The sequence below is a fragment of the Anser anser genome (assembly GCF_964211835.1).
Source record: "Anser anser genome assembly, chromosome: Z".
NCBI lineage: Eukaryota > Metazoa > Chordata > Aves > Anseriformes > Anatidae > Anser > Anser anser.
In genome coordinates this window covers 63,994,175-64,017,749 of record NC_139723.1, presented here as the reverse complement: position 1 = coordinate 64,017,749, position 23,575 = coordinate 63,994,175, and the positions used below count along the sequence as shown (strand labels likewise).

Below are 23,575 nucleotides of genomic sequence, written 5' to 3'. Positions count from 1 at the left end.
TGAATATCACAAAGCTTTATCTGCTACTGCAGCCTTGGCTCATGTTTAAGGATACCACCTGCTAACCAGAAGCACCGAAGAGGTTCAGATGCTGGGTAAAAGGGTGTTTACTTGCACTGAGGAGGGCTGGTGGAGGCAGCTCAGGTAATAGAGAGCTGCCCAGTCCTTCCCTGCTGTCAGTGTCAATATCCCAGCCATGGGAGGAAAGAGAGGAGACACCAGGCACCCGGCGTCTGGGATGTTGATGCTGATAGTTTCTCTGTCACTGGGAATAGTACTGTTTACATGAAAAGAACATCACATGGGGCCAGCCTTCCCAGGAAAGTGCTACTGACAGACAAGGCTCAGAAAAGTTGGGCTGCTGATTCAATGCTTCTTATGAACCCTTTGAAGCTTTGAATGCCTCAGGGTCGTTATCAGGAAAAGAAGTGCATATTCCATAAACCTACCATGATCTGGCAACTTCTACAAGTGCTAAATTCCCTTTAAAACAGGTGTTAAAAAAAGTACCGAGGCACAGATTTAATAGCTCAGATTTAGTCGGTCAGAATCAAGGGCAGGTATGGAGTAGCTGTTAAAAAATATCAAGCAGCGTGCACACCAAACCCGGCGGAGGTGTGTGAGATGATATATGGTGTAGTTCAGATTGCCACATTTGCCTACAGTCACTGCATTTCGAGCACTATATCCAACTTAACTGCTTTGTAAAAGTGCTTTGAAATAGGGAAGTGTGAGAGGAGCTATATAAAACCAAATTTTGCTCCATTCTATTTAAAAGTTAAAGGCGTCAGTAAAAGAGAATAAATATCACTCCCTGCTTTGTGCAGATGGGAAAATCCATCACGAAGTGATTGATAACCCTCATTCCCAAGGCAGCCTTCAGGGTGCCATCCTGCACCCACACTAGCTCAGTTGCTGGCCCCCAGCCTCTCCATGCGACCGCAGGGCAGCCCGCATAGGCAGCGAGCCTGCTGCACTGTTTTGCCTGGGGGCCTGGGCACAAGCTGCAGCATGCACCCCAAAATTCAGACCCAGCATCTCCCCAGCACAGGGCACCATTCATCTGCCCACCAGGACAGAAGGCATTTTACGACCCCCCGGGTCCTTCCACCCAGCTGGAGGCAGGAGGCACAAGGGTGTTGGAGTGAGAGGGCAGCTGTTGGTAGCAGGTTTTGCAGCTCTGCAGCTTTGCCTCCCCTGTTACCAGAAATGCCTGAGCAAGTCACTCCATGCATGCTTTCTCTAGTACATACAAGCTCTTGCCTGTGAGCTTTGCAAGCCCAGAGGGAGGGCAGGAAAAAACAAATTGTCCTAGCCCATTTCATTTGCCTGGAGATCTCCTCAATGCCCATTTACAACACCTGTCAGGAGAAATGGGGGAAATATTAAGTGGACAGCAGTCAGTAACTGACACAGACAGATGCATCTCGGCATGAGGATGGGACAGGATTGCAGAGACATAAAGAGAGAGAGGCTCCCCACTGCCCCCTTTGCCTGCAGCCATCACCTTTGCTTGCCTCCGGCCAGGGAACCCATTCCAGTGTTTAGTTTCTAGGAGGGTGTCTAGAGGGTCTTACTGATAGCCGGGCACCTGCTGCATCCTTATTAATCTTCCCTTATTGCTGGGCAGTGGAACATTTAAAACAGCCCTTTTGGTGACTGGATTGTTGTCCATAGTGCACAGTTTTTGTGCAATGTCTATTTGAGGATGCTTATTTCTAAACTCTAGTGTTTTCTACCCATCTGTGTGTAAGAACAGGTGTAAAAGAAATCTCTTACTTGATGTTACTAATGGATATGTTTCTGAGAAATAAAAGATCAAAGAGAATGAGTAACTTAATATATATCAATCTCAAGAAGGACTTAATTAAATCACAGATATAACAAGTTTAGTTGATAAAGATCCCAATGTTATTTCTAAAGAAGGCTTCCCTCAGAGCCAGAGGGAGTGCAGCAGACCAGCACGATGGTCTGCCACCAGCAGGGACGGGTCTCTGCGGGACAGCCAGCGGGGGGAGAGCACAGCTGCCTCTGGCTGCCACATCTGTCAGAGCAGCTGGTGAGGTGCCAGCAGAGCCCGCATCCTTCAGAGGATGTCTCTGACGTAGGACCAGGGACAGCACAGGTCATACAAAGCATTGCCCCAGTGTATCATGGGCCACAGGTTCTAGAGAAGATGCTGGGCAGGCTTCATTTCATGGAGTCCTAGAATCATTTCGTTTGTAAAAGACCCTTAAGGTCACGAAGTCTAACACCATTTCATTACCTGCTGACTCCCTGAGATCTTCAAGGCAAGACCCTCAGCTCCATTATGCTTCATGTCGCAGCCCCAAAGAGCCCCACAATTGCATCCGACCAAAGAACAGTTGGGTTTGGTCCAGCTCATACATTTTGGCCTGTCTGGACAGCCAGTCATAACAGGAAAACATCAGGAAACAGAAATCACAGGTTACTTAAAATCCATGGTTTATTCCAAAAGTGCCCCTTACCCTGTGCTATGGCTCCAGCCACTTACTCTTTTCCCCACTACATTAATGACTCTCTTAATAGCTACTGCTCTCAGTTGTAACTCACTTTGCAAGGAAATCACCTCTCTGATAGATAACAAATACAGCAAATACTTTGATCTGTGGTTCTGTGGGCATTAAAATGAGGTGAGCCTGGTGCGGGCAGCTTCTCTCCAATCCTCTTTTGGGAAGCACCTCAGGTAGGAGTCACCTTCTTTAACTCGGCCAAGGCCAAAACCAGTGATCACGGTGCTCCATTTGGTAAAAAAGGGCCCACAGCTCTCTTTCTTTGGTGTGTAACTTACTTTTTCTACTCTGAAACGTATTTGATTAACATTAGTGTGCTTTATCTGAGTGTAATGTTCTCAGCAGTAATTACCACTCCACCAATCCTTGCGGTGGCACAAAGTTTTGATTAGAAGCTATTTTTCCTTTGGAAAAAAGATTACCAATAACAGTGTTGACAGCCAACCCTTCTTCCAGACCTGTCATCCCATTACTCAGTCCATGAGCTTTCCAATTTTATTTTTTTTTAAAGGGAAAAAGGGGATGGGGGTGTATGGGAGATTAGAAGACTTTCATGAAGTATGAGGTCAACCATCCACATGCATCACATCTTCACAGCTGGGCCTCACAAGCAAACGTGTCCTCTCGTCTAAGGAGTGTCCCAGAAAATCTTGGTAATCTACATTTCCTGAAGCCATCTCTGGGAATCAGATGATTGCGACCACTCAGATCAGTGACCATTTTTATTGCTTCCTGTTAAGAGGGGGGTGAAAACTGCATCTCTGTTCAAGGTCACCAGGAGATAATGGAAGTTCTGTCAGCAAATACGGCTCAATGTACAGAAAATATCTCACACCTCTGCCTGCAAAAGCTCTGGTCAAAGTGCAATAAAGCTCTTGTAGCTGTTTGCTGCCTCCAGCCACATTACCTCGGGAGAAGCATGGAGAAAATGCAGATTTCCTTCCATAGAAGGGCTCTGTTCAAAAGCAGAGTTCCCAAAGACAAAAGCACTCACACGCTTCCAGCTGGAAGCACTGCCCAAGAGCTCTGCCAGGTCGCCTCAGGCCCATAAGGGAAATGCATTCATGTGTTATCAGCCTGTTGGTAAGGCTCTCCCTCACCGCTAGAAAGTGTCTCTTTACATGGTCTTGGAGGAAGGATGGTATAATTGTTACCATATGAGTTTTGGATTTAGGATTTCCTGGCCTGCGATAGCTCTGTGATCTTCAGCAAGTCGCTTAATACCTTCCTGGCAATTCTTCTTTCTTTAAAAAACACAAGGATGAAAATGCTTCCTTCTTCATGGCAGGTTGTGAGGATAAACACAGCTCAAACACTGAAGTGCTGAGATACCGTGATAACGTATGTGTCATAAAAAGGAAATGTCTCACGAATACACTGAAGACAGAAAACAGGTTAGACTTCAAGGAACAGCATATGTCACTCTGGCAGTGTAAAATCAGACTTTACAGCTTTCTCCTTTTCTGCTGTGAAGGACTAAAGCCATGGCTCACTAGCATTCATCCACTTGTCATTAAAGCAACAGTTCTCAGTCAACAGTACAAAAAGCTTCAGACAAGATCTTGCACTAGAAATTTGTGCTAGATTCTCCCTGGTACCTGTAGCCTGCTACACAGAGGTCATGGTGCACGGGGAACTGTTGGCTACAGAACTTACTTTTCATCATGACTCCTGATGAAACCTCGAAGAGGTTTTCAGAACAAAGGCTGATAAATGTAAACAAATGAGTCCCAATCCTCACTCACATTATGGCCTGGGTAGACTTTTCTGGAATTGTAATGAGTCTTTCAAGGGGGTTCATGTTTAACTTTCACTGCTTTTCCAGCATACACTGCTACCAGGATTGCTGGCTCAATAAGACTCATTATTTCTACATAAAGATGTCTTTCTAAATGAGTGTTCTGATCTTGTTTTTGTTTGTGATTGAAAATGCAACGTCCCCAAAATGACAGTGTAAATCTGTAGAGTTTAATTATCAAAACTGTTTTCTCCTCTTAGCAATCTTTGGCTAAACAAGTCAATCTGAGAACAGAGGAAGATGACAGAGTTTGTAGACAGCTTGTACATACCCACACAGTGTGGAGAGCAGTGCACATGTGAGGCTTTTACTTCAGGAGGCCCTGCAAGATCAGACCACGTCCTTCATACTGCAACAGGCACAAACCCAAGCACCCTTCCTTTGTCTTCAGGTGATTATTCCTATATGGGACTGAGGGCATCTCACCCAAATTGATCCCCATGACAAAACTCTACAGTGGCTCTTCTGGGCATCCACAGGGGCCATCTGGTTTTGGGTCCCCTGTCCACATCTGAACTGATGATGACAAATCCAACACTGTATACATGTTATTCAAAAGGTAATTTGGCCCTGAAAGAAAGTCAGCAGCTTGGATCTGTGACCTTGACAGCCTAATGTGCTGAATCTCTCTGTTCAGGCAGTTCAAGGGCAAAAACGCGTAAGTTTGCTAGGACCGTAAGAACATTTCCAGTTAATAGGCTGCATTAATGTCGGAAAGTTAAATTACAGTCTTTACACTTTCCTCTGAATACTCAGCTCCATTTGTGCGTGTATGGACGAGAGAGATTTTGAATTAATAAATGTGGTATTATGGCATGATCCTTTAAGCAACTGAGAGATAAAAGTCTGATTTTTGTTTCAGTCCTAAGGACACTGACATCAGGGGTAAATTTGGAGCTTGATGCAAGGGAATCAGCTGTGCAACAGATATTAAAGCTAATAGGAGCCACAAGAAAAACAAAATGACATTCTCTTCCCTGGACAAGAAATTAAATACAGATTGCAACTTATTCAAAGAGTTCAAAGTCAATTACTTTTTCCACTGAAATCAATGAGAAGGACTTTCCATTTCAGTTCATCAGACTTGCTGCCCGCTGAGAAGAGTGACTTTATCTGGGATCTTTATCACCATTTGCTTTCCAGGGTGGTTGGGTTTTGTTCTTTCTTTCTTTGTCTGATTGATGATAGGTCTTATAAATACAACATTATTTTTCTTCATTTCTTTTTTTTTTTCCTAAAAGCTGCTTTCAATAACTGGTTAGAATTTTGAATAATCATTGGAATTTGCCTTTAAAACATTGTAAATGTCACAACAAAGACCCATATTAGCTGGATGAAATATCCAAAGCACCTGTCCCGTTCTCCAACAAGACCACCAAAGTGGGGCTGCAGCCAGGGATAGGTCTGTGGAGACATTCTGACCAGGGTCAACCTCTGCCCAGCGACCTGTCTTAAAATGATGTGCATACGTTGAGTTTGTCTTCATTTATCACTGGTTAAGGTGGGCGTCACTTGGATGGGTTTGTTCTTTCTCCTTCAGTGGTAGCAGCACCTACAAAAGCGTAGAGCCATTTTTAAAACCACTGCAGAAGATGAAGTGGATGTGGCTGAGGTACATTAGGCTGATGTCTACGCTTCATTCATTCAAAGATGCCAACTCTATCTGCTTATATGCACTAATCCCAAATTTTGTTTTGGGGGATTGTGTGTTGGCATTGTCATCTACAAGATCTGCCTCTCAGCCTGACAACTTTCAGTCATTCCTTAAACCGTGTGTCCACACAAACATGATGTCTCTTCCCCTTATTTTCCATACAGTGTTTGATTGTTTGATTCCCTGGATGACCCAGGGCTGGTATAAAATTAGTATGCCCTCCCAGGTTATGTACCACTACACCGGCTCAGGCAAGCTGAGGATCTGGCAGATGAATCAGAAGGGCCCAATTTCAAACATTATTTAATTATCACCATAACATTTAGCCATTAAGTAGCCACAGTAATTAATCACTTCACTCTAAACTTCCCATGCCCTTTAAGTTATCTCACTCCCTGTGGTCTTTGCTCTGCAGCCTGCCTGGTGTGCATGCAGCAGCTGGGGAGCGATATACCACTGCATTCAGGAACAAATTTCACCCCATGGTCATCTGCCCTCACAGCTTGTGCTTCTAAAGATAGGTGCATACAGTGGGCTGCACCTGGGAGAGCCACAGAACAGGGGCACCCCAGCAAAGGCAGACATTTTCTGAGCGCCCTCCATCCCCTGCAGGGTAAGGAAGGGCTGGGGAGGTCTCATCTTCCCTCTGCTTGATGTTTCACATCTTTCCAAAGCCAAGGTTATCCAAAAAAGCCAGTGCCATCACAGCCCGTGATGCAGGCCCCACATATGAGGCACAACAGTGTTCTCCATGCTCCTGGGCACCATGGGGCAGGGCAGCCAAAGACACCAGGTTCAGAACCAACAGCCCAGAGAAGCTCTGGATAATTCAGGTTACCTGAATGGGAGGATTTAAACTTTGACAAAGGCCCATTAAGTGGAAGAGTATCCTTTTCAAATAGTACGCTACATGTAAGTATTACATATACACACACATATATATAATATATGTAGGGCTTGCTATCAGTTAGCTAAAGGAAACTATTATTTATATTTGTTAAAGACTGTTCTCATGAATGATTTCTTATTCTTGAATTATAGTTTCCAGTCTAAGGGAAGAAAATCAGATTTGAACTCTTCACAGAAAATCTTGTTTTAGACTAAGGGAGAGAGAAACACCCAGATCTCTGTTTTGTAGGAAGAGTAAAGAGTGTGAAACATCCCCAGCAGACAGGGCGACAGGCTCTGTATAGAAACACCACTGTCCACCACCCAAACAAACCATCAGGAAATGCTTTCTGATGACTGGTGTTGCGATAAGAGGCAGAGTTTGTCATTCAGCAAACAAACACACAGGACGCATGCTGAGAGCTGGTATCAGTGTTTTTCTGCCCTGGCTGGACTGCACCGTGCACCACAACATCCATCTGCTCAAGGAGGGCTCAGGGCCACTTCTTTTCAATGCACCAACAGCAGAAAATTATCCCTAAATGAGCTGTGGTCTTCCTGACAAAGTGGACCTGGTTGTGCCATGGCAAAGGTGATGGCCAAGTTTCTGTAGAGACCCACCACCTCACAGATCCCTTTCCTCATGTGAGGAAAGTGCCTCGACGTGGTGGGAATGAGCTGTTTCTGGTGCAGCGTGTGCCCAACGTGTCAGGACACGGCAAGCAGTGATGGAAGGCTTTAGGACAATAGGACTTTATTTTGGTCATATAGTCCTTGGAAGTGCAGTGTTTTCAAACAACGGTGGTGACTATACAGTTTTGTAGGCTTTTAATTACCATGTTTTTGGCACCACTTAGATATTAGGGACAGCCTGGTGCCTCAAACTCTGTTTTGGGATAGTAGAGACATGAGTTCAGCCCAGCCACAAACTTCCTGGAGATAAATTGCTTGGTCTGTTTGGTGACTCATTCTCTGTCTATGAAAACAGAGCCAATATCTCACAAGGATGTCAGGAGAGTGGAATAACCTACTGATTGTGGTGCTCTCACCTACACCAGTGGAAAAGACCAGGGAAGCTTCCAGGGCTCCCACTTTCCCTATTCAGCCAGCAACCAGTCCCCAGGACTGACTTCCACTCCCAAAAGTTCAGAGCTTTCAGGCCTGGTTGGATCCCACCAGAGCTTTTATATGGCCTTATACAGCCAAGGTTATAAGACAGGCTCTGAGATTACTAGAGCAAGTTATAATGTCATTAAAAAAAAATAATACAGTGCATTTCATTGCTTCTCACATTTCATAAATAAAAATTATAAAGCTGGATTTTTTTTCCTGAGGTATGAATTTACTTGATAAATTAAATTCCTGTAGTTTGGGCCTACTCAGAATAAAGACTTACACACACCCAAAGGATAAAGAGGAAAGAACCGGAAGCCTGTCGATACTATGAATATAAAAAGAATAAACATTATGATCTATGCAAAGCATACTTTTGCTCTTGATTTTACTTAAACTCTCTATGAGCTGCCTCATCCCTGGTGTGTTGAGCACAGGTCCCAGGGCTGGGTGCTGCCCCGTGACTCCCCAGCTGGACCCCACACACCATGCTGAGAGAGCCAGAGCCCACCCCGGACCCCACCTCTGCCCCAGGCACTGGGGTGGGAACAGCTGCCTGCCTTCTGTATCCCTCTTTTTAAACCTCGTGGTAACCTTGGCAAAGGAAAAAAAAAAAAAAATAGTAAAGAAAAAAGCATAATCGTAAGAGAGCCCTCTGCTGGTAAATTAATTTCTGACTGGAGAAGAAATGACAAAATTTGGCTTGTGTTGGGTTTCTTTTCTACCTTGTCAGCAGATCTATAAGGTTACAGAAAATAGCATCATTTCATAACTGCGTTAAAGGAACAAGGACATCTGAAAATCCATGTGCTGGGAAGACGATGGTGAACAAAGTCCCCGTGTTAGGGAAATTGAGTTAGGACAGTTCACTGCTGATGTCCTGGGGCAGATTTAACTATTCAGTTAAATCCCCCTGACGTTAGAGGTGACACTACAACGCAAGCCAGCATAGGACGCTGCCCACTGCATGAAACGAAGACTCGGCAGGACACCAGGCTGGGAGAAGAGGGGAGAGGAGAGGCTCCCCGTGCCCTGTTTGCACACACCGATCACCCGGGTGTGCTGCATATGTGATGAATATCAAGTCCTCACCCAAGGCACCAACCTGCCCTGCCATTCAAGAGGGTATGAACGTTGCTAACCCTAATCTCTGCATTTCAGCCGTACCATGATGGGTGATTGCATTGATTCTGTTAATATGGTATTATTACCTTTTAAAATGCATTTATGGTTGAAATAAGCCTGGGGGGAGCAGATAGTGGGGTAGGTGTAGGGTGGCAGTGGCGAATGGCTGGGAAGCCATCAGTGCTGTTCCCCTTTGCAAACAGGCAGATACCATATCCCAGGCCTGGAAAGCCATCCTTCTTTCCCTACATAGCTTTATCACAGCCCTCCCTGGGATTTTGCCATCATTACCCATTCTGCTAACCATCGGGCACAATCCCAGAGATACCCTCTGGTATGAGGTCCAGGCTCTTGGGGGCCAGAAGGACTGGCACAAAGCCCTCATCTCCCTGCCCACCCACCTGTCCCATCCTCCCACCAAGAGGGTGCAGGGTAAATACATAAAAATACGGAGAAACACTACATTGGATGACACGTGACATCAGGAAATATACAGACAAGAACATGATGTCTTGCTGCAGTTTGAATGTGATTATCTGAGGCAAAAATACACTGTGAACCACTTGGCAAGAGGTCGAGTGTACTTGGGCTTTGTGGTTCCTCTGAAAAGCCTGACAGCAAAAAGCAGAGGGATGCTACCTTTGGAACAAACTGCCTGGATGCTTTTTTCTCACTAAGACCCGCTTTTTATGTTCATCTATTGAATTTTAAAACAGCCAATTTGGAGAGGGAGCCTTAATAAACTGACCTATTCTCTGCAACACTGGTTTCATATTTTTCATCTCTTTCCTAATATAATCGATAGTAAAGGAAAAAATGGGCTGTAAGTAAAATTGCTCATGTGGGCAGTCAATGGCGAGCACTGAAAGGATGTTTTAATAACAATTAACATCTCCAGGCATCACGTTGCAGCTGTCAGCGTGGCCAGGGTTAGTGCGCTGTCAGCGGGAACCACTTCCCTCAGACCGTGCACCTCTGCAACACCACAGGCTCCTCAGTTTTTGGAAAAATGTGGTATACTGGGTATGAACCGAGCAGAATATGAACTAAACAAGTGTGAAATAACTTCTTGTTGCAGAAGGTGTTCAAGATGCTCAGTCTTTACTCCAAAGAGAAGAGCTGAGCCCCACTGTAGAGAGAGAGCAGGTCAAAAGGAGCAAATGTCTCATTGCAGCCCAATCTACCCCTGGTACAAACATTTCTTGCCAGCAGGACCCAGGCTGGGTACCTCTCTGTGCCATACTATGCTGAGCACATGCTCCCCTCTGGTGGATTTGTGATACAGTCACCAAACCATCACAAATTTTTCCCTGGTCACCAAAAGCCCCAGCCACAGGCCAGCACACCGGTTTCTTTGACCCTTCAGGTCGGCACAAGGCTATTTCATATCTCCTGGGAATGCCTGACACACCTGGCTGGATCTGCCCTGTAGGAAAAACATCAAGATCTTCTTTCAGACATCTATACTGGGAGCCTGAAGTTCATCTAAGTACTATTTGCAAGTAGCGGATTTTATTATTATATTTTTTTTAGTACTAGGTCAGTATCTTTTTCCAATAATTGGGTACAGACCTCAAAATGGACTTATTATTTTATCAAAAATGTATGATTTGCACTTAAAACTGAGAATGCTCTCCAGCTGTCAGCTGCCTTACTCCATTATTCACAATCCTGGTATCAATTTTTTAGATGCTAAGCTATTGTCTAACGGCGGGTTGTGACATGTGGGAGGATGGAGGGCTTGGAAATGAACACAGGGCTTTACAAGTGGGCTGGACTCGGGCATTTTTCACAGACTCTGTTGGGACCAGGAGTGTGGTGGTGCTGTCCTCATGTCCTCCTCGGCTCAGGGAGCTCAGAGCCTTGCCTCAGCTGATGCCACCTGAGCTTTGTTTTCCCTCTCACACCTTCACTGCATATCCTTGGGCTTATTTTCTGTGTGCAAGGTATTATTTGTTGGCTTGCTTTAGTCAGTTTGTTCCAAACTCCTCACTACTCTGGATGACCAAGAATTATCATTGAAATAACCACACCAAAGCAAGGAAGGAGAAGTTCATAGAATCATAGGATCACCGAATGTTTGGGGCTGGAAGGTACCTTAAAGATCATCTAATTCCAATGCCCCTGCCCTGGGCAGGGACACTTCCATGAGTAGGGACATAAAAGCAAAAGCTCAGATAAGAGCAAAATTCTCATTTGTGTCTTTGATAATTCTCTCTTTGATGTTAAAAGCATATCTTAAGAAAGAAGCCTGATAGTGACAGCCCATCCAGCAAAAGAAAGCTGATGTTCAAATAACAGGAAACCTATTTGCTGAAACCCAGTGCAGGAACATAACTGGATCATGTCCATGGTGTTAGGCACCTTTCCCCAGGTGCTCCCTACTCATGCACCTTTGCTGTATGTCAGACCCTTACTCAGCAACCTCTTCAAAGCGAAGAAATCAAACCTCTTAGTGAGCCTGGTGAGACAGACAGAATCAGGGCTGTAACACAGCACTCACTTTGCAGTGTCCCCAAAGCCACCCAGCAGATGCAGCATTCCTCCTGCTTTCTTATTCCGCTTTCTGCTCGTTCTGTGAAACTGTAAGCTCATCTCTACATGAGCTTTGCTCTATAATTCACTCTCTGGTCTCTGGTTTAAGACACACCAGATTCCAGCTATAAACTGCTTCAAATATCCTGAGAACTTCTGCAAAGCACAATGCAAATTTGAAAAGTTCAAGCCTGGTGCTAATGCAATAAAAGAAGGCGAATATGATTCCAGATATACAGTTGGTGTAATGCCTTTAGGAACCGCTCCATCAGTTTGATTTAGAAAATGATTGTATTATGTTAAAACAACTAAATTGGATAAGAGGGAGAGGGATTTGTTGACGTAAATCTTGTCTCTGGGTTCCAAACCCCTCAGAGTAAATGCAAATAAGAAAATATATACAGAGAGAACCGCCGATTTCCCCTGAGGAGATCTTTTTTCAAGGAAGTAAAAGTCCATATTGGAAATCAATCCAGTTGTTTATACAGCAAGAAACCTCTGTTGGAAGTCAGTGGGAAGGAACATTGGAAGCAAACCATCAAATAGCAGAACAAAGGAAAAATATACCCAAACTATACATCCCAAGCTTATTGTTTTCAAATAATGGTTCTGATTCTGACCTCATCTGGCATAAATCAGGAATAATTTAGCATGTGTCAGCTGAACATCAGCAGCTCCGGGCAAACAAAACACAATGGAAGAGAAATCAGGAACAGACCCAACAGCTTCAATAAGACTCACCATGAACAACCAGCATGGGCAAGAAGCAAGGCAGGGGAAACATTAGGCAGCAGAAATTCTTCAAGTATTTTGCACGGACTTAACATGGTGCACCTGTGGCAATCTCCAGCCTACCATCTGGAAATGATGGCTATTCGCTTTAATATTTCTTTTGCCAGAAGAGCCCTGCCACACAATATCAGCCCTGAGGGAGATGGAGCCCAGGGTAGGAGGTGAGGGATTTGCCTCCCTTCCATTACCCAAAATGGGGGAAAGAGCATCAGGGTGCTGTGCCCACTGGAGGAAGCTTTCCACAGAGAGTTTAGGAGCCAGCTGTGATTTTACCAATTGGCTCTTCCTCCAGCCCAGCCTTGTTTGTCCCCAGCCTTCTGCTTAAACAGGTAATTGAATAGTGCTTTTGCTGAATTAAATAGAAGATCTGGGAAATAAGCAGCTCCATGCTGTAGAAATGAGGGGGAAAATTATCGATACATATGTCTGTGTAATGCTAACAGCTGTCAAGAAGTAAAAAGGAACAAAGCTGAAATGACACTGTTACACATCTCCATATAAAATTATTTCCCCGTAGCCATCCCTGTTCCTTCATCTGCTACACCAGCAGGGGACCATTTCCTAGGTGGTGAATTAACTCATTAACATTATTCAGAGCTTTGATCGCTGAACAATGGCCCAAGGCCTGTTGGGTATTGTCCCTCTACCCCCTCGCAGACCTGCAGCCCCCTGTCCAGGCAGGCTCAGCCAGCAGTGCTGAAGGTGATGATGATGGTGATGGCAGTGGTGATGGTGATGGCTCATGAGAAGGTGCAGGTGCCCCCAGCGGACCTCATGCCTTGCTCTGTGCACTGGTTTGGGGGAGCAGTGTCTGTTCTGAGGGTTGCCAGCCTGGTGGTGCCTGGATTCAGCCTCAGCTCACCCTTACTTCGAGCCAAGTCATCGTGCGAGCAAATGTGAGTAATGTAAACCCCAACAGGCGGCACAGTTGCAAAGTTTATTATGGACACAGGCTGATAGAAACGGAAAAACCCGTGCTTTATCTCCTCCTGTGTGGAGTGAAATCACAAGGGCATCTTGCCCTTGCTGCACAGCCACAGGCCCTTGGTGATGGCCGGGGACGGGGACTTGCCCTGGGCTGGCCACAGGCACAAGATGGCTGCAGCACCTCTGCTCGCCCAGCCACCGCAGGTCCTCGGCCTCCTCCAGCTGTCTCCTCCCTACAAGTGACCTCCGGCACCTCTCTGGGAAGGCTATCATCTTTTTGGCAGTATAAAGAAAAGCCACCAGGAGGCTCCTTCCGTTCTCTTTAACTGGCATACAGCTCAGTCTTTCACAAGGAAGTGTACTCTGATGAGAGGGCTCTGGTCCTGTGACAACGCAGGCAAAGTTACAGGCCAGCATTCCTGGCCACCGGACCTTTAGAGGAATGGGTTTGTGCTCAGGAAGGGAAAGCTGTGTGCCCTTCCCAGGACATTTCTAAATTCTGTGTGACTACAGCCTTTCAGCCCAGGAGAACCAGGTTTCCTCACAGCCAGGGCTACGTGCGGTGTGAGGAAAGGGCCAGCCGCTCGGCCCTGCTCTGCGAGGGAAGCGCCAGCTGCTCTGCTGGACGCCTGCACCCACAGCTTTGTCTGTGCCCAGAGCTGTAAACATCACCCTGAGCGCTTTCCCAGGAAGGACGAGGACAACAAGCTGATTATGTGACAAAAACACCCAAAGTCCTGTTTTGAGAAAACTTCGTCCCCGGAGGAGAGCAAGGTCTGCGGGAGACACAAACAAGGCTGGAGCCAGCCAAGGGCTGCACCTGTCCCTTGTGCGTGGGAAGGGGGGAGATTGTGGGCTTAGGGCTCATGCACTGATAGCAACGGGCAGCTTTGCACAGTGTTTTGATGGGAATTGTACAGAGAGTGCCGCAGTTTTTAATGAGGGCTCTCCCTCCTTCTCATTTCCCTAGTGGAGAAGGGGTCACATCATCCTGACTGAACTTTAGAAAAATTTTGTATATCTACAAAGATTTGTGTCCAGTTTCCTCCATGTTAGTGCAACATTCCCAGTCACTTTCATGACAGCGGTGAAACAGACAGAGATTATAGAAATCTCATGTGCCATTAGGGCAATATTTTATTAAGTAAAAAGTCTTCTTTTCTCCTTGAGAGACAGTTCTCTCTAGTGCTCACAGATATTCTTACATTGTCAGCTCATATTTTTGTGATCCTTTCCAGGGGACTGGAAGAACCATATTAGCATGAGATAATTTAGACTTCTATTACCCTGCCTAAACTGTGGCACAAGGAGCACAGGTACAAACTGTAAATGCAAAGCAGCAGCTAAGTGCGCTGGAAGTCTCACTTGGTGCCTTGCAGAAATCCCTGTGGAGCAACATCAGCACTGCTACCTCACTGCAAAGGCCCATCACTCAGGCCATGGCAATTCATTTTTAATCACAGGGGATGGAGCTGGTTGAGATGGCATCATACAAGAACACTGGAGAACAGGGGGATGTGCACCTCACAGCATTTAATGGGAGGACTAAGGCAGTTTACATGCCAAGGGGGAGAAAAGGCAATAGCAGAAGGAATCTTAAAACACTGCCCGTAGAGGGACTTCTCTGGGCCAACTTATACCTTGAAAAGTCCAGCTCGTGTCCCTGCAGGATCAAAAGTGTCAGGGGCATATCCCTGAGATGTAAGTAAGTTTCTCCTCCTGCTTGGAAATCCCTAGGTCAGCTGTACACTGTCATCATTCTCCTGGAGGAAAGGGAAAAGTACATTCATCCAAAAGCCTCAGTTACTGGAAAGAGGGGTTTTCATCCTATAATGTCCTGTTGCTGCCTCTACTGCTGGCAAGAGACATTGTGGCCCTGCACATGGCCAGCTTTCAGCCCTGGTAGTGATTTCTTTTCCCAAGGTCACCTGCAGGAAAACCAGAAATAGGAACAAAACATCCTGACTCCAAATCTTGCACTTTAATCATATGGCCACTGCCTCCCTCTTGCCTTTGCCAATTTTATACTGTCCTGCTTGCAGCGACATTCATGCTCCACAGCACCACTCTCCTCCAAAACGAAAATCAATAGAAGTCAACACTGATTTAAAAACCAAAGCAAATGAACTTTTCGGTAACTCTGACAATCACTCAGGAAGGACAAAAGCACTCCAGAGACCAACACCACACTGGGTTTCTAGGGCAGTGAGTGTTGTATCCAGCCTGCTCTGCTTCCCTGTGCTGCTTCCACTATGAAAAACCAAACTCTTAAATCATGTTTTACACAAGAGAATATCAAAATCTACCATCCTGTATCAGCCTGGAGAAAGTAGGAGGGGGAGTATAATAGCTATAACTACCAGCTCTATTTATGTATCAGCCAGACCTATACTGCTGGATAAATATACTGTATGAAAATCCCTGGGAGAAGAGCGATTACGGTAAGAGTGGCTTATCTGCATGATATTTGATTAACAGATAAGGAGCTAAACAAACAGTGATTTCTGTTTGGCAACCTGTCCTGTTTCCTCCTTGAATGGTGGAATGTTTAAAAAAGAAAGCAAAAAGCCTATTTTTAGAAGCAGTGAGTTCTTGGCAATAACCCATTCCCGTATCCCAGACAGCTGCCACCCGATGAAGGTTTGGGGAAGGAGAGCATCCACACTGCTGGATGCCTCACTGGCCCCCTCCAGCCCCACAGCCACCATGCACAGCACCACGGCCACCACACCGGTACCTCCCAGGGGACCTCAGCAGCTAGAGGTGCAAGGCAAACCCAAGTCCCCTTGAAAGTAATAGCAAAGCTTCTGCTGAATTCAGTCAGGTCAGGGCACAGTCCAGAGATGTTCTTAGCAAAGACCTCTCGTTTTTCGGAGGAGCTCGTCCTGCTCCTCCTGGCACCCTGCTCACCAGGTGAACCTGGGCGTGATGATTCACCCCAGGGATGAGGAAGACTCTGCTGGTGGTCAGGAGTGGTGGAGTCAATGCTGAAGGAGCACCTGCACGGCTGCCTGAGAGCAGACTGGGAGCTGACAATGGCAGAAATGTAATTCAACTCTCTTTTGGAAAAAAATGCCTGTGGAAAACACTCCAATACATATAATTCACACCTGTTCTTTTTTGTTAGAAGCCTGGCCACAGGGTATGTATAATGATGAAAAATAGAAAAATTCTCTTATGGAAAAATGAACTATGCAACCTCAAAAATATCCCCTTCACATTAAAGATGTGTTTCTCTTATACAACTGAAGAAAATCCTGGTTGAAAGTGAACTGTTTTGTAGTTCACATTATGTTCTTTGCATCGAGTTGGAGGTGGCAGAACTTCTCAGGGGAGCCTCACACAGACATTTCATGGGTTTCCTTTTTTTTCCCCTTTTTTTTCAAGTCTTCTATGTGCAAAACCTAATGGCTTGTTTTTCTCTTTTCCCGGAGAGAAAAAATGATCCTGATTCAAAGCAGCACTGAAATACAAGGCTCTGCCAGATGTTACATAAACGATGATGTAATGCCAAAGTATTTCATTACACATGCAGCTCTGTTCTTCAGCCCAGCAGTGATTTATTACATTTTGTCAATCCCATTTTATGTACCCACATCATTTTTACATCATTTTTCTTCATGACATTGTTACATTCTCACAGAAGCACATAGAGATAACATCATAACAGTGCAGGCAATGAAGTTAGCATTTTACAAATAATGTTACTAATAAATAAGTATACCAGTGAGGGGGAAATGCTCTGTTTGAGAAAGTGAAAAGCAAATTTACCTTTGAATAATCTGATGGGGGGAAGAGGCCATAGTTCCAATAAGAAAATCGAGGCTGTATCCTCTCGAAGCATCTTCTGCCTTCATGCAGAACAGTGAGAAAATGCCTCTCTTGCCTCTTTTCAGCCTAATCTCACATTCTCTTTGTTTTCCTAATGTGCTCTGTGTGCTGCCAGCTAGATCTGATACACCAGCTGCTTGGTCAAAAAGATTCATCAGCGAGTGCAAGAAGATCAACACTTAAAATCTGTTTTGACCCTGAAATTTTCAAGCCATAAAATATATTAGCTTTTTATTTTTTTTCCTAATCTTCCTTGAAGATTTGTTAGAAAAAGCACACCCAGCAACATCGCTTGATATACAGAGAAAAGGAATTGCAGAAACAATAAGCTGAAAAGATATGAAGGTTGCATCAAAATAATGCAGCAGGATACTTAAAAGATGCATTCCTACAGAAATATGGTTAAAGAAAATAACCCCTCTGATGAGCTGAATGCCAAGAATCCTGTTAGATGACTGAAGCAGGGAAGGTATCTTTCCTAGCAGGCAGCCATTAACCTGCATCATGCAAAATGATGCAGTGAGAAGAGGCATCTAGTAATAATTTGAAGTTTCCTTGTTCTAAAGGACATGGTGCCAAATTCTGCTTTTTCTATGTCACCAGAAAATCAAATAAATCTGCTGTTTTAAATGGCATGTTCCCCTTTGGCATATAAAAGGCATATCCCCCTTTTAAGCAGAGTGTCTGCAGGACAGTATTTTTTACTTAGTGGTTAAGGAAAGGGTCAGCAGAAGACTCAATTATATGCTTAATTCTCGTTAATTTCAATGGTTAAGCACATGCACAGAGATTTGGCTAAACCAAAGCCTCCTTCTCCTGTTCTTTGTGATATGCTTGGGCCCTATTCCAAAGCCCATTATAATTTGTCAGAGGCCACCCACTGACTGCACGGTATCTTGGATTTCATTGCAGAGTACTCAGCCTACCCGAAAATGTCAATGTTTCGCAGAGACATGCTTCTGCACTTACATATAGCTGAGTGTTTCCCAAATGTGGATGTCAGAAGTAAGCTGTCCAGCTGTCCAGAAAGGAAGCATTGCTCTCTGCTCCAGGACATCTCTGAGTAGATGTCTGGTCCACAACATATTCTTACTGTCTAAAGCAAGCAAAGAGATAAGCTGGGGTTTATTTTGACTCTCTGCATGGGTTTCCGAACATTTTTAACTAATGCTTTAGTTGCATTGACAGGTTGGGACTTCCCATGTCCTCTTGTTTCTGTTCCCCAGCTGATGAGACTCAATTTTCCAGCAAAGGTAAGGAGAGAGTACAAGTGGAGAAACCTCAACATACCACACATTGCCATCTCTAGTTAACACTAGATCTGGCCAAGCAGAATCTTTAAAACAAAAGTTAAGCCTTTCTGCAGTTGCTGTTTATGTACTCACAAAATGTAGACCCAACCAACACCATCATTGCCATAAGTCATCTCTACTGCCATTAACTCAGAAGAGGGATGTGTGGGGAAGGGCAGGCAGGGAGAAGGGAAAGGACTTGCCCAAGGCTGTGCAGAAGATAAATGGCAGGGCCAGGAACAAAATCAGGTCTCCAAAGCCCCTTGCTATTACGGTTAAATGCCACCTGAGAGCAGAGCTTCATCTCCTCGGAGTAACTTCACTCAAAATACTCAGGGGTAGTTTTGGAGGTTTGGCCTCTTGACCAGCGTGCATCTCCAGGCGCTCAGCAGCTGGTGCCTCAGCAGCGGGTGAGACATCCCTCAGCTGGTCAGAGGGCACGTTTCTGGCAGGGGCATGGGGAGCCTGCAGCCCCCCTCACCAGCCTTGAGGACGGTGAAGATGGACCAAATGGGACTCATCCCTTCTCGTGTCCAGCGGTGCAGGTGGAGGCTGAGCTGGGCAAGGTCCATGGGGTGACACCTGAGTTGGGGAGGAGCGACATGGTGCAAAAAGCAAATATGCATGCAACACAGCCATCTTCTCAGCCTGGTTCTGTGTGAGGATACGCAGAGATGAATAAAGAGCTTTTAAGGAAGCGTGGCATACACAAGGATACAACCCCTCAGCGGGTGCAGGCTGCTTTTCTTTTCTCATCGGAATTCCAAAAAAAAAAAAAGGTTATTATCTAACTAGCCATGAGATTTAAACTGGGGCAAATAGGAGTTTGATTTCTTTTCAGATAAAAGAGATGTTACAAATGAGAATTTTATCTTGCATGGAGGCGTGACAAAGTATGAGACAGAATCCTTCTTGATTACAATCTTCCATCATTTTGATTTTATAATTACTGAATGGAATCAATCAGCTTTCAATTGTTACCTTGGCGAAAGATTAAAACATCATTACTTGTCATACATATTTCACACTTTAGCAAATTTTAATAAACTGAATGCATGAGAAATGGTCGTATTATCTTTCATGGCACTGGGATGCTAATGACATTTCTATTGATTTTAATTCACATTTGTTGGTCAAAATTACTCAGATTCAGGCAAGGCATGGGCTCCCATAATCAACACTAACAAATGAAGACTGCTGAGCACTGAAATGGCTAAAATGGAATCATTAATCAGAAATATCATAAAATAATTGCCAATGAGCTAGGGAGGTCTTATCTTTCTAATGATCATCCTTTATGGTATATCGATCTGTATATAATTGGTACATGTTGGTGATCTCTCCATGAGAGTGCTAAGGTGGAAGCAAGGGGCAGCACCACAAAGCAGGTGACACAAGACAACCATGGAAAGATGTCCTGTGTGCAGCTGCCTGTCAGCACCCAGAGCCATGGTGGCCACTTTCACTGCCCCAGCTGGCTTGGTGGGAAAGACTTCAGACCCCCCAGACAGCGGCATCCCCTGCCAAATCCCAGCTGGTGCCAGCACTGGCTGCTACACCTGCCATGGCAGTTCACAGCGCGCTGTTCAGCTGTGCCAGCCTGGTCCATGCAAGACCATGACACATCTCCCGTAAATACAGAGACAGGGAGCATCCACCAGACACCATGGGGTCTCCAACAAGGGTGTCTCCTCCTGGTGAGCCACAGTAACTCATGGAGCTGGGCAGGGCAAGCTTACAGTCCTCAGTGGTGCACACAGACCTTAGAGGAAACACTGAGGATGACACAACAGCCTCATAAAAATGCATTATATCATACTGTGGTTCTCATGCTTATAACATGGAACCTCCTTTTTATCACTATTTGAATAGTAAGACCATGACCACCTCAGTTCCTGTCGATTTTCCTGTGTGTTTCTACACACAGCAAAAGTTGAAAAAGCCTCCAGCTTTGACACATTTCTTTAAATACCTTTAGATACAAATTATAGGACAATATGCTTCTCTCACTACATACACTGTGATTAAACCAATAGTCCAAGCTATCCTAAATAGCCCTGTCAATTTAGACAAGCAGACATACTCAATATTCCTGAAAACCAAGCCACGCTGATACACCAACAGACTCAGAACCTTACCTTGAAGGACACAGTTTTGGGAATCCATTCCAACCAGCATTTTTATGCTGAATCATGTTTTGTTATTTGAAATCATATTGGTGCTTTCTCTTCCACTTCTAAGCAAGACTAAATAGCAAGGTGATGTCATTAGGTCTTGAATTACTCAGAGATCATTACAATTATCAATACACTACAGAACATTTACTAATATACTCTGAAATATTATAAATAATTAAAACTTAAATACATTTGTTGAATTAATAGAGCACATTTTGTGATACATTTTTTCGTTCTTCTCCTATGGTCCAATACTGGGATGCTATTAGCCTACAGTTCTGCAAGCTTTTAAAAATCAACTTAGAGAAAGCCCTTGAGATGTGCCATTAACACCAACAGAGCCTACTGCCTACTACTGATCTCCTTGAGCTCCTGTGCCAGTCAGCGGAGTTAGGTAGGTTTATCACCATGTAGGGCAACTCAATAATACTGCTCCAAGCTTTATTGTTTTAATGTGTACTCACAGACACATCCAATTCACTGATTTACAGCAGTATCTCACCAGTCACAGAGCACGTTAGAGAAATCATAACTTAGCCAAACTACCAGCTGATCTCCGCTATTACCACCAGAAACCTTCATTGTCCCTTCTTCGTCATCACCAACCATAAACATGGGTGGGTTTATGTCAAACAGCGGTACTATAAGTCATGTTTTAAATGTGCATGATGCAAAACAGCATGTTTAGTAGTGCCCTTAATGGGGGTGTGTTTCTTCTAGTGGTGCTGTGTTTTTTGTTTCTCAGGTCTCCAGCACAGCAGTATGGATGTGCTGTTGCATCCCTTTAGGAAATGCTACAGTCTGAGATCCAGCTTTACCAGGTGTAGAAGACGTATACCTGCTGTGGTATACATGTGGTTTCCTCTTAGAAACCATGCAGCATCCTGTTACACAATTATGTGCATACCTAACAATTCAACAGGCCCTGCCCTAAAAATTGCTAACTCATTTGCAAGTCATCATAGAACAGCAAATAAAATAGAATATACCCATCATTCACTGCAAATCATTTAACTACATAAAGAAAGTGAGATATAGGTCCTTAGAAAACAAAATCTGGTGAGTTCCTCGATATATTCCTGCTGAAAACAGAAGTCAGGTTCCCTGCACCCCCTTCATCACAGAGATTATCAGTCAGCCAGTTCCAGCTCCTCCAAGAACAGGCAAGCTGGTCCTGAGTCTCTGTTCTGCAACGTACATTATTGAATGAAATCCAAAGATATCAGGAGGAACTAGAGGGATCTCTCTACAGTTTGGCATGGACGAGCAGACTTTTATGGACAACATGAACAGCAAACATAAGAAAGATATTCAAAAAGCTGCATCGGCTGAAAGTCTGGTTCTTAAGTGTTTTAAAAAATATATCAGGGTTGAGTACATCGCACTGGGTCATGTTACAGGCTTGAGCACTACATTTCAAGGCTATTCACATCATGCTTTCCTTATACTTTACCTTTCCTACAAGACATATCTGCTAAGGCATTCCTGTAAACAGCAGAAACATTTCAAAAGCCAATAAGCAATTTGAGATCAAACTCTGCTAAAGGTAGAACGCAAATATATGTGACAGGAAAATTGAACTGAGCTTGGAGCCATAAAGAAGGGAAACACAGAAACACCCCCTAACCTTAACCCACTGCTCTGGACCAGCACTACCAAAAAACTGTAAGCATTGACTACAAATACGAACCTTCTCCCATTCCAGGATGATAAAATATGCTTCCCTTGTCCACTTGCACTTCTTGAGAATGGGAGAGACAATAACCCCTGACTGCTTCAGCAGAAGCACATAATACACTGTTTCTTGACACTTTTTCATGCTTAAAAATCACTTTTCCAAGCAAAGCTGCTCTTGCATTTCCCTTCAATTTGAGGCCCCAGGCAAGCTCTCCCAAAAAACTTGTTCACATCCATAAAATCAAGAAATTCCAGCCTCTGAATTTCCTTGGTAACTGGTGAGCAGCCAGGAAAACATTCTCTCATATCAGCTCACAGGATTTCACATCTTCACCAGGAAAATGTGGCACCACGAAAACAAAACAGCACTAACTCACCAGGAAGTCGGCAGCATTTTTCTTCCGATTATAGTGTCTCTGGAATAACCAGGCACTGTCCTTCATGTCCAAAAGTACAAGAAAAGACACTGAGTTTTATCTTGTTGATGATTTGTTGATTAATGGTTTCCTAACAGTCGAGGTCATTTACTGCATATCCAGCATGACTGATGCAACATACTGTGGTAATAATCTCAGATCAGAGGGACATCAGAAATGAGCCTTGAGGACAAAATTCTCCCATTCCCATTCCCACTTAATGGCCATTTATGAAGCCACAACAAGCCTCCAAGTGCACCTTGAAACACCAGATTTAAGCCTCGGAGCCTGACTTGCAAAGTAAAATAAATGCAGAAGAGTTTACTTGCTGTATGTTTCTACCTTTAGAGGCCTCTTATGGTATCACTACTTAAAAAAAAAAAAAAAAAATCAATAAAATTACAGCAGTGACACAAAACCAATAAAGCAGATAAATTCAGAGTTGAGGAATCACTCTTACGCTGCATCAGTCCCTAAGAGAATAAAACATGTTGCTAAACTAAAGCCTCATTAAGATCTCATGTACTCTTCCTGTTTTCCTTTCCATGGTCACTGGTTACCAGGGCTTCTCCTTTCTAATCAGTTCCTCTTTAATATTTTGCTCATACTGGGTGAAATGTTGGCTCTAGAGCCAGTGTGAGATTTTCCATTTACTTCAGCAGGACCAAGACCTCACACTCTGAGTGTACTGTGCCTGTAGCTTGGCATAGCCCTGTGATGCCCCTTCTGCCCTGCACTGCTGCCCGCCGTGTGCCCTTGCCAAACCTCTGCCGACCAGATATCCCTAAAGCCCCATCAGCTGCAATGAATTCCTGT

The 23,575-nt window shown here is 44.5% G+C and overlaps 1 long non-coding RNA gene across 1 annotated transcript in view; it reads right to left on the bottom strand.

Annotated features, from left to right (window-relative positions):
- Positions 1–23,078, bottom strand: part of LOC310889772 — a 67,977-nt gene extending 44,899 nt beyond the window's left edge. Inside the window, exons 1-3 of the long non-coding RNA XR_014576792.1 lie at positions 22,721–23,078; positions 20,628–20,735; positions 17,138–19,143 (exon numbers count right to left, since the gene is read on the bottom strand). This is a non-coding gene — a long non-coding RNA (uncharacterized lncRNA). The remainder of the gene's footprint in view (positions 1–17,137; positions 19,144–20,627; positions 20,736–22,720) is intronic.
- Positions 23,079–23,575: the final 497 nt, after the last annotated feature.